The 10,814-nt window shown below is 36.1% G+C and overlaps 1 long non-coding RNA gene across 1 annotated transcript; it reads right to left on the bottom strand.

Annotated features, from left to right (window-relative positions):
* Nucleotides 1–2,409: 2,409 nt before the first annotated feature.
* LOC148583831 (uncharacterized) lies at nucleotides 2,410–2,824 on the bottom strand. The gene is made up of 3 exons (XR_015909070.1): nucleotides 2,752–2,824; nucleotides 2,551–2,643; nucleotides 2,410–2,473 (listed from the first exon to the last, which is right to left on the bottom strand). It is a non-coding gene; the product is annotated as an uncharacterized LOC148583831 (long non-coding RNA).
* Between the last annotated feature and the right edge of the window lie 7,990 nt (nucleotides 2,825–10,814).

Genomic DNA, 10,814 nt, shown 5'->3' with positions numbered 1-10,814 from the left:
ATGTTTAAACCTTGACTATGGACTATTGATGAATAACTCGATTGTTGTTATTGAGGTTGGAAAAAAAAAAAAAAAAATGGAAAAGATTTTGAGGTAAGATTTTAGTGTGAATTGATGAATGATTGCAGAAATTGAGACTTTAGACTATGAATAAGATTTACTCATAGAAGAAGGAGATGGAATTTCAATATGATAAAAGAGAGTAAGCTTTGATGAAGGATCGAAAGGAATATTATCTGAATCCCTCAACTTGAAGATTGGACGATAATATTATAGGTTTTAATTTCGAGGACGAAATTCTAATAAGGAGGGAAGATTGTAGTGCCCCAGAATTTTCAAAGCTATTTAAATAGATTATTTTTGATAATGATGTTATTTTAATATCCATTGTAGCTAAGGATTTTAATTCTTGGGAAATTTATGAGAGTGGTAATTAGAGAATGGTAATTGGTGAAATAATAGGATAGTAAATGGTAGGTATAAGGATGGTAGAATAAGAAGGTAGAATAGTATAGGGTAGATAGAATAGTATAGGGTTGGTGAAATAGTATAGGGTTGGTGAAATAGTAAAATGAGGGTATAATTGTAAATTGAAGATAGAATGAGGGTATAATTGTAAATTGAAGGTAGAATAGTATAGGGTTGGTGAAATAGTAAAATGAGGGTATAATTGTAAATTGAAGATAGAATGAGGGTATAATTGTAAATTGAAGGTAGAATAGTATAGGGTTGGTGAAATAGTATAGGGTTGGTGAAATAGTAAAATGAGGGTATAATTGTAAATTGACGGTAGAATAGTGTTTGATTTTCTCCTATAAATAGAGCTCTTCTCCTTCAGAATTTTCACCACTCATCTCCTCTCCCATCTCTTGCATATATTCTTCCTTCTTCCGCTTTTTACTCGGTCTTTCTTCTTTCTAAGAGTGTTTACTCAGAACAAAGAGAGAAAGGGCGAGACCAAGCGCTACAAGAAAGAAAGAACACAAGAGATAGCGGACTTTAGAAATTAGTTTCAAAAGTTATACTAGTGGTGTTAGTCATATTGGAGCAACTAGATTCCTTCATACCACTTCTAGCTTCAGTCTAGAGGTAAGTAAATTCACTACCCCTTCTAAAATTACTTCATGTCATGCTATTTATTCATTCTTTAGTAAATTGTAAATGATTATTTTATTTACGTATTATGAAGTTATGTTGCATGCATGAAGGATTTCTAAAAGAATTATCTAGAAAGTTTCTATTTATTTAAACGCTTTCTAAGTACAACAAGTTTATATTTGAAAAGGTTTCCATTTTGAGAAAAGAAAGTTGAGAAATGATGATGATTATAAGAAAGAAAAAAGATGATAAACCCTCCTACATGTTGCCCTAAGATGCATCAAAAGAAGTACAAAGAAAAGTACAAGAGATGAGATAAATGTTTATGAAATGAGGGCACATGTATGGAGGAGAGTATTTTTGGCCCCAAGATAAGTAAAGATGAGAGTTCGGTACCGATACTCGGATGGAGGCGAAACCACTGAAGGAGGCTATGCCAGAAGGTGGTATTCCATCAACTAGACCGTTGAGTGCACCAAGAAAGAGTTAATTGACGGTCGGGCATGGCTGTGGCCACAGTTCAGTGCCATGGTCACAAGGACCCGCAACCCTCGTGCACAGGGGTAATAGTGTACATGGGCCCTATTATGAGAAAATGATACAATATTTTCAACGATGATATGCTATGATGATTTACCAAGATTATTTATAATGATGCATTATGATGATGGTTTATAAAGATGATTTACAACGATGATCTATTACTAGATGTAATAGTATGTATATGTTACGGGAGATGCAACCGTACATACAGATATTATTATGGCTAGAATTATATTTATTTGCGAAAACGATTTTCAAAACTGAGAACAAGGAGTAAAACTATTTATGGTTGTGGATTTTACTTGCTGGGCCCCCTTTGGGCTCATTCAGTTTTATTTCTTGTTTTCAGGTAGAAAGGATGCTGGAATAGGAGGCCGGAATGGGGTGGGAATAATTATTAATTTTCAAAGTCTTTTCATATCAGTGATTATAATAATATGATATTCCGCAACTAAAGTTTAATGTTTTCTAATTTCGCTTGTAATAAAATCTCTTGAATAATGTTTTATACATATTTTGTATCCTTTAAAATCAAGTACTCTGATAGACCTTATAGATCTTTGCAAGAACTTTTGTTGTAAAAGAAGAAAAGTGGCAAACTCAGCCTTAATGGGCTGGGGATGTTACAAGTCATAGTTGGCCTTAGTTTAATATATACTTCATGCAAGTTTACTATTCATGTACTTCACTAATCAACTTAATGATCGGAGCGTAAACATTTACTTACATATAGACTTTTGCATTTGTCGTTCACAAACTCTTTATCCTTTTTTCTTGTATGGGTAGCCTCATATAGTTCAACAGGATTGGGCTTCACTTTTGTTTCTTGTTCCTACACATAATACATATAATCAAAGTTTACACTAAATAATGTTACTTTAATTAAATTATAAAAAAAGAGATACTTACCTTTTTGTAAATGACGTTAACAAATGAACAAGTGCCAGCTGTGTGATTTGTTTCCAATTTGCTTCTGTTTTTTATATTTCGTGCAGACTTTTTCTATAAAATTTGGAGGAAAAAAAAACACAATTATTCATAAAATGTCTTCAAGTGCATGCAAATTATATCAATCTCAATTTTCTAATCAGTATAATAATATATATTTACCTTCCATTTATCGTCATCAAATGAGTCGCATATTAGGTTCCACTGTTCAGGACCATATCCTGCTGGCACGTTTTCCCTCTCAATAGCCTTAGCCTTGGCAATCCCCTCATCATCGTCTTTATCAATGCCTTCAAAATATTTTTTGTAGTGGTCTCTATACAAGTTCGAACGAATCCTAGCATATGCACGACCCAATTTATTTTCAACAGCTTTGACGTGCTCGTATCGTCCCATATTCAGTGCGAAATTTGACTGATACATAATAGATAAGAAAACAATGGTAAAAAATGTGTCACATTATTTTTTCATACGAAACATATTCTTAAACATTACATTGATATTCATACCTGAACATGAAATAATAACTTGCTCTTTTCCTCAACTGGGACCTTTTTCCATTCATCGTGATGGAGTTCGCACATGTTACGAATAATCTCCCCAATCTTGCTTGCAAACCATCATGCATTATCGCCTACAGGTGCCCGGTGTCTATTTGGGATGTTTAGCACTAAGGGACCATTCTTAAGTACGTGCTCACTCAACTTCTTACACTTGGCCTTACCCCTTACACTTCTGACATACGTGGTAGCTGTTACGTAAAACATGGTAACGTAGTAAGTTATATTGTCAAATGTCTATAACAAACCAAAATAATACAAAAATAACATTTCATAAACATATAATTCATGAACTTACAAGATGCAGTAGGGGCGCCTCCCTGTGAATCCAATCCTGCCACTGAGTGAATATGATCATTAGACTCGTGCGAAGGATGCCTATCCACTGACTCGAGGAGGAGGGGGGGCGAGGGCGCGATTTGCATATCTGTATCACCAAACCCAGAATTGGGAGTCGGACTCTCATGCTCGTCCATAAGGCCCCGACCTTGACCTTGGCCTTGGCCTCGTGCTGCTGGAACACGTTTACGTCCTGTTGTTGTCATTGTTATGATCAATCTGTAAACAACTCAAAAACCAAAAAATTATATTAGTCAAATTATAACCATATAGTATGTTCAATATTTTTGACAAACATACAATAATCATGCTAGTAAAAAAAAAAAAAAAAAAACACCACAATACATGTATATATATAGAGAGAGAGAGAGAGCATCAACTTCATTAAATATGCTAATACACTTTGTACTTACACCAAATGTGAGCTTATGTTCAACACATATCATCATCAGATTCATATTCAGAATCTGTATCATTGTTACTTGAAGATGATTGTTCGTGTTCAGAGTCCTCTTCGTGTTCAGAGTCTATATCGTTGTCGCTACATAACTCCTCTTCCTCATCAAAGTTTGTACCATAGTCCTCGTTCGGCAAGTTATTGTTGGCAAACATGCTTGCATCAAGTTGAATATATAATTCATCAATTGCTATTGTCGCATCATCTCTACGTAATTGAGTGGAGGCTTCAACATTTGCTTCATCAACAAAGACCATATTACCCCCAACACATTCACCTTCCTAGTATACGTCATCACTGAGTCTTTCGTCATCTTCTGTATTATCTCCCTTTTGTACTGTTGGAATATCATAGATGTCTTTATTGATCCACTTCTGCACCACTTTCCAATTACCACCCAATTTGGGATCATCCAAGTAAAACACTTGCAAAGCTTGACATGCTAAGATGAACGGGTCGGATTCACACCATGTACGAGAAGTATTCATAATCGTGAAGCCTTGGTCCATTTGTACTCCTGTTGCACTCCCAGTGTCCCACCAATCGCACTCAAACAAGTACACGAGATTTTAGCCAGGGTAACGTAACTCTAGAATATTTTTTAACTCACCATAATACTCAGTTATTGAGGTTTCGTCCTCACCTGAAACAGAAACATCACTGTTCTGGGTAGTACGAGTTTCTGCACATTCTTTCGTGTGGTACCTAACCCCATTCACGATGTAACCTCTATACGATCTAACATGACGATCAGGCCCGCATGCAAGATCATATAATTGTTTTGAGCCATTGTCTGCAGTACCCCCACTATTGTATAAACGTTTATGGAACCAACGTTCAAAGTTAGCCTCATGCTTTTTATCATTGTCACGGCCGCTTTCTCTTTTGATCATATTATAATGTTCACTGCATGAAAAATAAATGTATTCGTAAATGATCATCAACGCTCAAATTATAACATGTCGTAACAGGTAAAACACAAAGACCATTACTAAACTTACTCCAAATATGAGGCCGTTTCGTTACAGTTGGTAAGCACATACCATCGTGCCCTACCAAAATCATTAGCATCCAGTGTTACTAATTTAGCTGCTCTTAACGGCCGAACTCGTTGGGAGAACACATCCAAGCGCTGGCTCATTTCTACTTCCTCAACGTCAACATTTCTCCGTTCACGGTTCCATCTTGTCTCAATCCCCCGAAGATACCTGGAACAGAAGGTCAAGCTCTCCTCAGCTAAGTAATACTCGGCAATAGACCCCTCTGGACGCGCTTTGTTACGCGTCCACTTCTTATATCTTCCAAGTTCTCTTTCGAACGGATACATCCAACGGTTTTGTACAAGACCAGCAAGCTCGGCCTCCCGAGGTAAATGAAGTGCTAGATGGATCATAACATCAAAAAAAGCTGGCAGAAATATTTTTTCCATTTTGCATAAAATTATTACAATGTCGACTTTCATTTTTTTCAGGATATCAACTTTCAACGTCCGTGCACATAACTGCGTAAAAAAGGTACTCAACTCGGTCAATGGTGTTCGTATTTCCGACGTAGAGAAATTTCGAATTGCAACAGGAAGCAAGCGCTGTAAGAAGACATGACAATCGTGGCTTTTCATACCCGAAATTTTACCAGGAAGCTTGTTCACACATCGACCAATGTTAGATGCATACCCGTTAGGAAATTTAACACTTGACAACCACTCACATAAACTCTTCTTCTCATCTCTTGTCAATGTGTACTTCGCAAGTGGCATCCTATAAGTTTCACCATTTGGCTGCACATGCAATTCTTTACGTATACCCATCAACTGTAAATCTCTTCGTGCCTTGACTGTGTCCTTGGTCTTCCCATCAATATTCATCAACGTACCTAAGATACTTTCACATATGTTCTTCTCAATATGCATTACATCTAAATTGTGACGTACTTTCAAACTTGACCAGTAAGGCAACTCAAAGAAAATACTTCTCTTCTTCCAATTCAACACAACATCTGTGTACTTTCTCTTTCTCCTGCTTGTTTTTCGAAATTGTAAACCCTCAGCATCCGTTAGCTGTTTCAACAATTGACTTGCAAACAATTCTTCAGGTTCCAATCTATGCTCATCTGTACCATCGAACAAATCTCCTCTTTTGCGCCATGGATGCTCTTGAGGAAGCCACCGACGATGACACATGAAGCACACCTTATGCCCATACTTCAAATACCTGAACAATGTATCCTTATTACATACTGGACATGCAAGATTTCCATTTGTAGACCACCCAGATAATTTTTCATATGCGGGAAAATCATTTATAGTCCATAGTAATGTCGCATGCAATTGAAATGTCTCTTTCTTTGATGCATCGTACACGCGTATGCCTTCATTCCATAAATCTTTCAGGTCATCAACCAATGGGCGCAAATATACATCAAGATTCTTTCCGGGATCTGAAGGCCCAGGGATAATAAGGGACAACATCAAATTTGGACTCTTCATACACATCCACGGAGGGAGATTGTACACCGTTAACATTACTGCCCATATGCTATATGTTGTACTCATATTACCATATGGGTTGAAACCATCACTTGCTAAACCAAGCCGCACATTGCGGGAATCACTTGCAAACCACTCATGTCTTTTATCAAACTTTTTCAATACAATAGAATCGGCAGGGTGTTTGAGAGTATTGCCATCATCTTCTCGACCTTCTTTGTGCCACCACATTTCCTTGGCCATTTCTTTTGTCATAAACAACCGTTGTAACCTTGATTTTATTGGAAAATACCGTAAGACCTTTTGAGGAATAGTACTTTTTTTGCCTTTGCCATCAATCCATCTTGAATTGTTGCACTTTGGGCATACCACTTTGTCTGCATGTTCTTTCCAAAAAAGTACACAACCATTCTTGCATGCGTGTATCTTATCGTAACCGAATCCCACGTGTCGCCTAAACTGTATTGCTTCTCTATACGAGCGTGGCAATGTCTTTCCATCTGGGAGGGCCATCTTTATCAAGTCAATCATCATATCAAACGCCTTGTTACTCATGTTGCAGAACGCCTTTATATGAAGCATCTTCAGTACAAAAGCAATTTGTGTAAATTTCTTGCAGCTTGGATAAAGTTCTCGTAAACCATCTTCCCAAAATCGGTAGAAGGAGCTTGTTTGTTCGTGATCATCAGTTGTGGGGCCCTGTGAAGTAGAGGATTCTCCGATGTTAGCATCAACAAATGTCCCCATACATACATCGTCTAACAATTCTTCAACTGCATCAACCTCTTCCATCATTTCAGTTGTATGTGTGTGCATGTTTGTAGAAGTGTTTACCCTAAAATGATCTTCTTCCCCGTGAAATATCCATCGAGTGTATGTCGGAGTAAATCCATTCATATACAAGTGACCCTTCACCTCGCTAATATGAGAATAATATCGATTTGCACAATCACGACATGGACACTTTGTCATATCACATGAATCAACTGATTTAACTGCCATTCCCATAAATTCTTTCACACCTTTTTGAAATCGCTCTGAACATCGAGTACTTTCCCGCATCCAACTCCTATCTTGATGTCCCTATTAGAGGTTATTCGTTACGTACATGTACGCACACAAGGGAATTAGAATATCAGATTCTTAAGAATTAATAGAATTAAATGGGAGGTCTGTTCTCAAATATTGATGCTAGCTCAATGCCATGTTACCTAACAAAATATTCTAGAAGTGGGTTAGTAGTTTAGAACAAATTTCTATTTGTAATTTATTTACTTGTTTAGCTCAATGACAATTTTACATTTTTTACCATTGTTGTTAGCTTTGATATTTATTATAGAATGTTGTCTTGCTTCAAGTTTACTGTGCTGCTTTCTTATTGAACTTAAATGGAAAAGACAATACAATCATGTACTATACCAACTTTGATAACATAAGTTGATGTGAACTAGAAAATTAATAACATAATCCTAATATAAGAATAAGACTTAATACTAATAAACAAGTAATAATAAGAGAAGAAGCAAGGTTTAATAGGTTACAAGAGAAGAAGAGAGGGTTTAATGCAACCACAAGAGAAGAAGGGAGAGATACAGTGGGAATACAAGTTTTCAGACGATCACGTGTGCGATCGATCGCACAACTAGAGAGGTTTTACTTGTAGGTGGTGCGATCAATCGCACTATCAGGGGCTTCAGCACGTAGTGCGATCGATCGCACCACCAGAGAGGTTTTACTTGTAGTGAGTGCGATCGATCGCACTATCAACTATCCCACAAACAAGTTAGTTTATGCTTTACTCCAATCAACACATATCTCTACAAACCCCACATTTATACAAGTAAACAATTAATGACATGGCTATACATGACCGTGTGTGCATCCACCCACCCGTGCATATGAATACATACACATAAAAACATGTAAAAACCACTAATCAAACATTTACTTCTATACGTACATTTTTCCTTCTACCACTATCCAACAATCTGAAGCCAACACTTGTTGAGATTAAGACCCTCAATATTTTCTACCCTAAAAGTTCTGCAAAGGGTAATATAGCTCTTATTACAAGTTCCTCACAAACTGATGTGGTAGTCCACATGGCACTCTTATATGGACTACCACATTAGTTACTAAATAATTAAATTTAGTTGTCAAATTTTGTTGCTTAATTTTTTCAGTCATGTTGGTACCAAGTTGCTTTTTTTATACGTAATTCAATCTTATTAAAAGCGTAAAGGCTATAATCCTAGTACACAAAAAGTATACAAGAGAAACCCCCTACTATAGTAAAAAAGAAGAACAAAACTCCAAAAAATCAAGAGAAGTAGAAAATGGCAGACTATTTAACGCCGTCATCCATGTGTAAAGTGATTTGAACATAGTATTTTTCAGCTCTAACACCTAAGTATCTTGATCTTCAAAGCTCTTTACATTCTGCTCTCTCCAAATACAACATTAAACATAAATGAGCCAACCTCCAAACTTCCAAAACATTACGACTTTCCATTTGTCCCCTCCAACTCACCAACAATTCTCTCACGCTTTTAGGCAAGACCCAAACAATGCCAAACAAAAGGAAAAGCGAACTCTATATTTCTCTTTCTATTTCAAAAATGGAGAAATAATATGATCAATAGATCCCTCACTCTTCTTGCACATACAACACCAATCCACCACCATGGTGTTCCTCTTTCTCAAATTATCCAAAGTCGAGATTTTCCCTAAATGCCACCGTCCACACAAAGAATGTCACTTCTTTTTTTTTGATAAGTATAAAAATTAAAAAATTAAAAAAAAAAAAATTAAAAAGAAGTGACATTCTCCACACAAAGAATGTCACTTTTAAGGGACCCTCAACATACTCAAATACTCTTCCAAGGAAAATGAGAACTTACAAGAATGGATAACACATGATAGAATGACTTCAGTTCAAACTTTCACCTTTTGGTGGTGATCCAACAAATTCCATCCTCTCCTCCTTGCTCACTCTATTAGAATACACCAGCTCAAAGAAATAGTATTTGAGTTCCATATGTTATGGAAAAGTATATGTTCCAATGTACATTTCTTTTTCGGAATTGTATATAATCCACCACTCACGCATCCTTACAATGTGCAATACTAAACAAATCCGGATAGGAAATCTCCAAGGGTTGCTCCCCACACTAGAAGTCATGCCAAAACCTCACCTTGGACCCATCTTCCACCTTAAATCTAACAAATCTAGAGAAAAAAAATATCATCTCCTCCTTATATATTTCCACACTCCCACTCCAAAGAGCCCCCACAACTTAAAAGCTATCCCAGCCAATAACCTGTTTTTATTCTCTTTTTCAGTTCTGATGATTTGCTAGAGAATAAAACCATAGCCACAAAGACTAAGGCCTCAACATGACTATAGCAAATCTTACTAGCTTCCCCTTTTGTTTTTCTAATTAAGTTATTAGGGTTTTCGTACGATTTCAATTTTGACAATTAAATCTTTAATTTTTTTATCTACTTTTAAATGTCTCTCTGTCAATTTGTCATCCAATTAATTAACCATATGTTACATCAAACTAATCAAATAATACAACATGGCTCTAGAATGTTAATTTACAGGTAATGTCATAAATTTTATTTTTCATATATCCTCCCCAATTTGCAGTACTATTAATTACCCTGGCCATGAATAGTTAGGGGTGGCAACTTCTTGTGTTTCGAGTTCGGGTTGTGTCAAGGTATGCGTATAAGACTATACGGATCAACCCTAATTTTACACATTTAATTAAACGAGTCAGACTTTTTAATTATAACTCGCTAAATCCATGTTGAGTTTGTGTCGGGTTTGCAGGTCGTGTCATAAATGAATGACCTTTATGAATGGGGATAATAAACAAAGTTTTAGATGTGTATTTTTCTTATTGCTTGTCTTGCATACTACACACTTTGTTCAAGCATGATCAATTTCTCTCTTCTCTTCCTACATTGTTAATGTTTTGGGTTTGAAGTTTAACAATCTCTAAGAAGGAAAGAAAAACAAAAGTTTTGTAGTATATCTGTTTGTTCAATGAAATACATAGTTATATTAATGGTCCTCTATTTAATTGTTATCTCTTGGTTTAGAGTAAGTTCCATCTAGTACATGCTTAAATATACTTATGTTTCTCCTCTACCTTGTTTAGATTAGTTAATGTGTGATCCCTTGAACAAAAATCACGGATTTGCAACACATAAATAGCAACCATTACACTAGAAAAAAACGTTGGTGCCACATAATTTACTGCATGTTCACGTTGTTTGTCCTTTACTATAGTGACTTAATTGTGATGCAGGTTCATTGATTCATGATTTTAAACTGATTTGTTTCAATTTGAACAAGTATGCTTAGGATTACTGC

The sequence above is a fragment of the Corylus avellana genome, chromosome 9 (assembly GCF_965113065.1).
Source record: "Corylus avellana chromosome 9, dhCorAvel1.hap1.2, whole genome shotgun sequence".
In the NCBI taxonomy this organism is placed as follows: Eukaryota; Viridiplantae; Streptophyta; class Magnoliopsida; order Fagales; family Betulaceae; genus Corylus; species Corylus avellana.
This window is presented reverse-complemented; position numbering and strand designations above follow the sequence as displayed.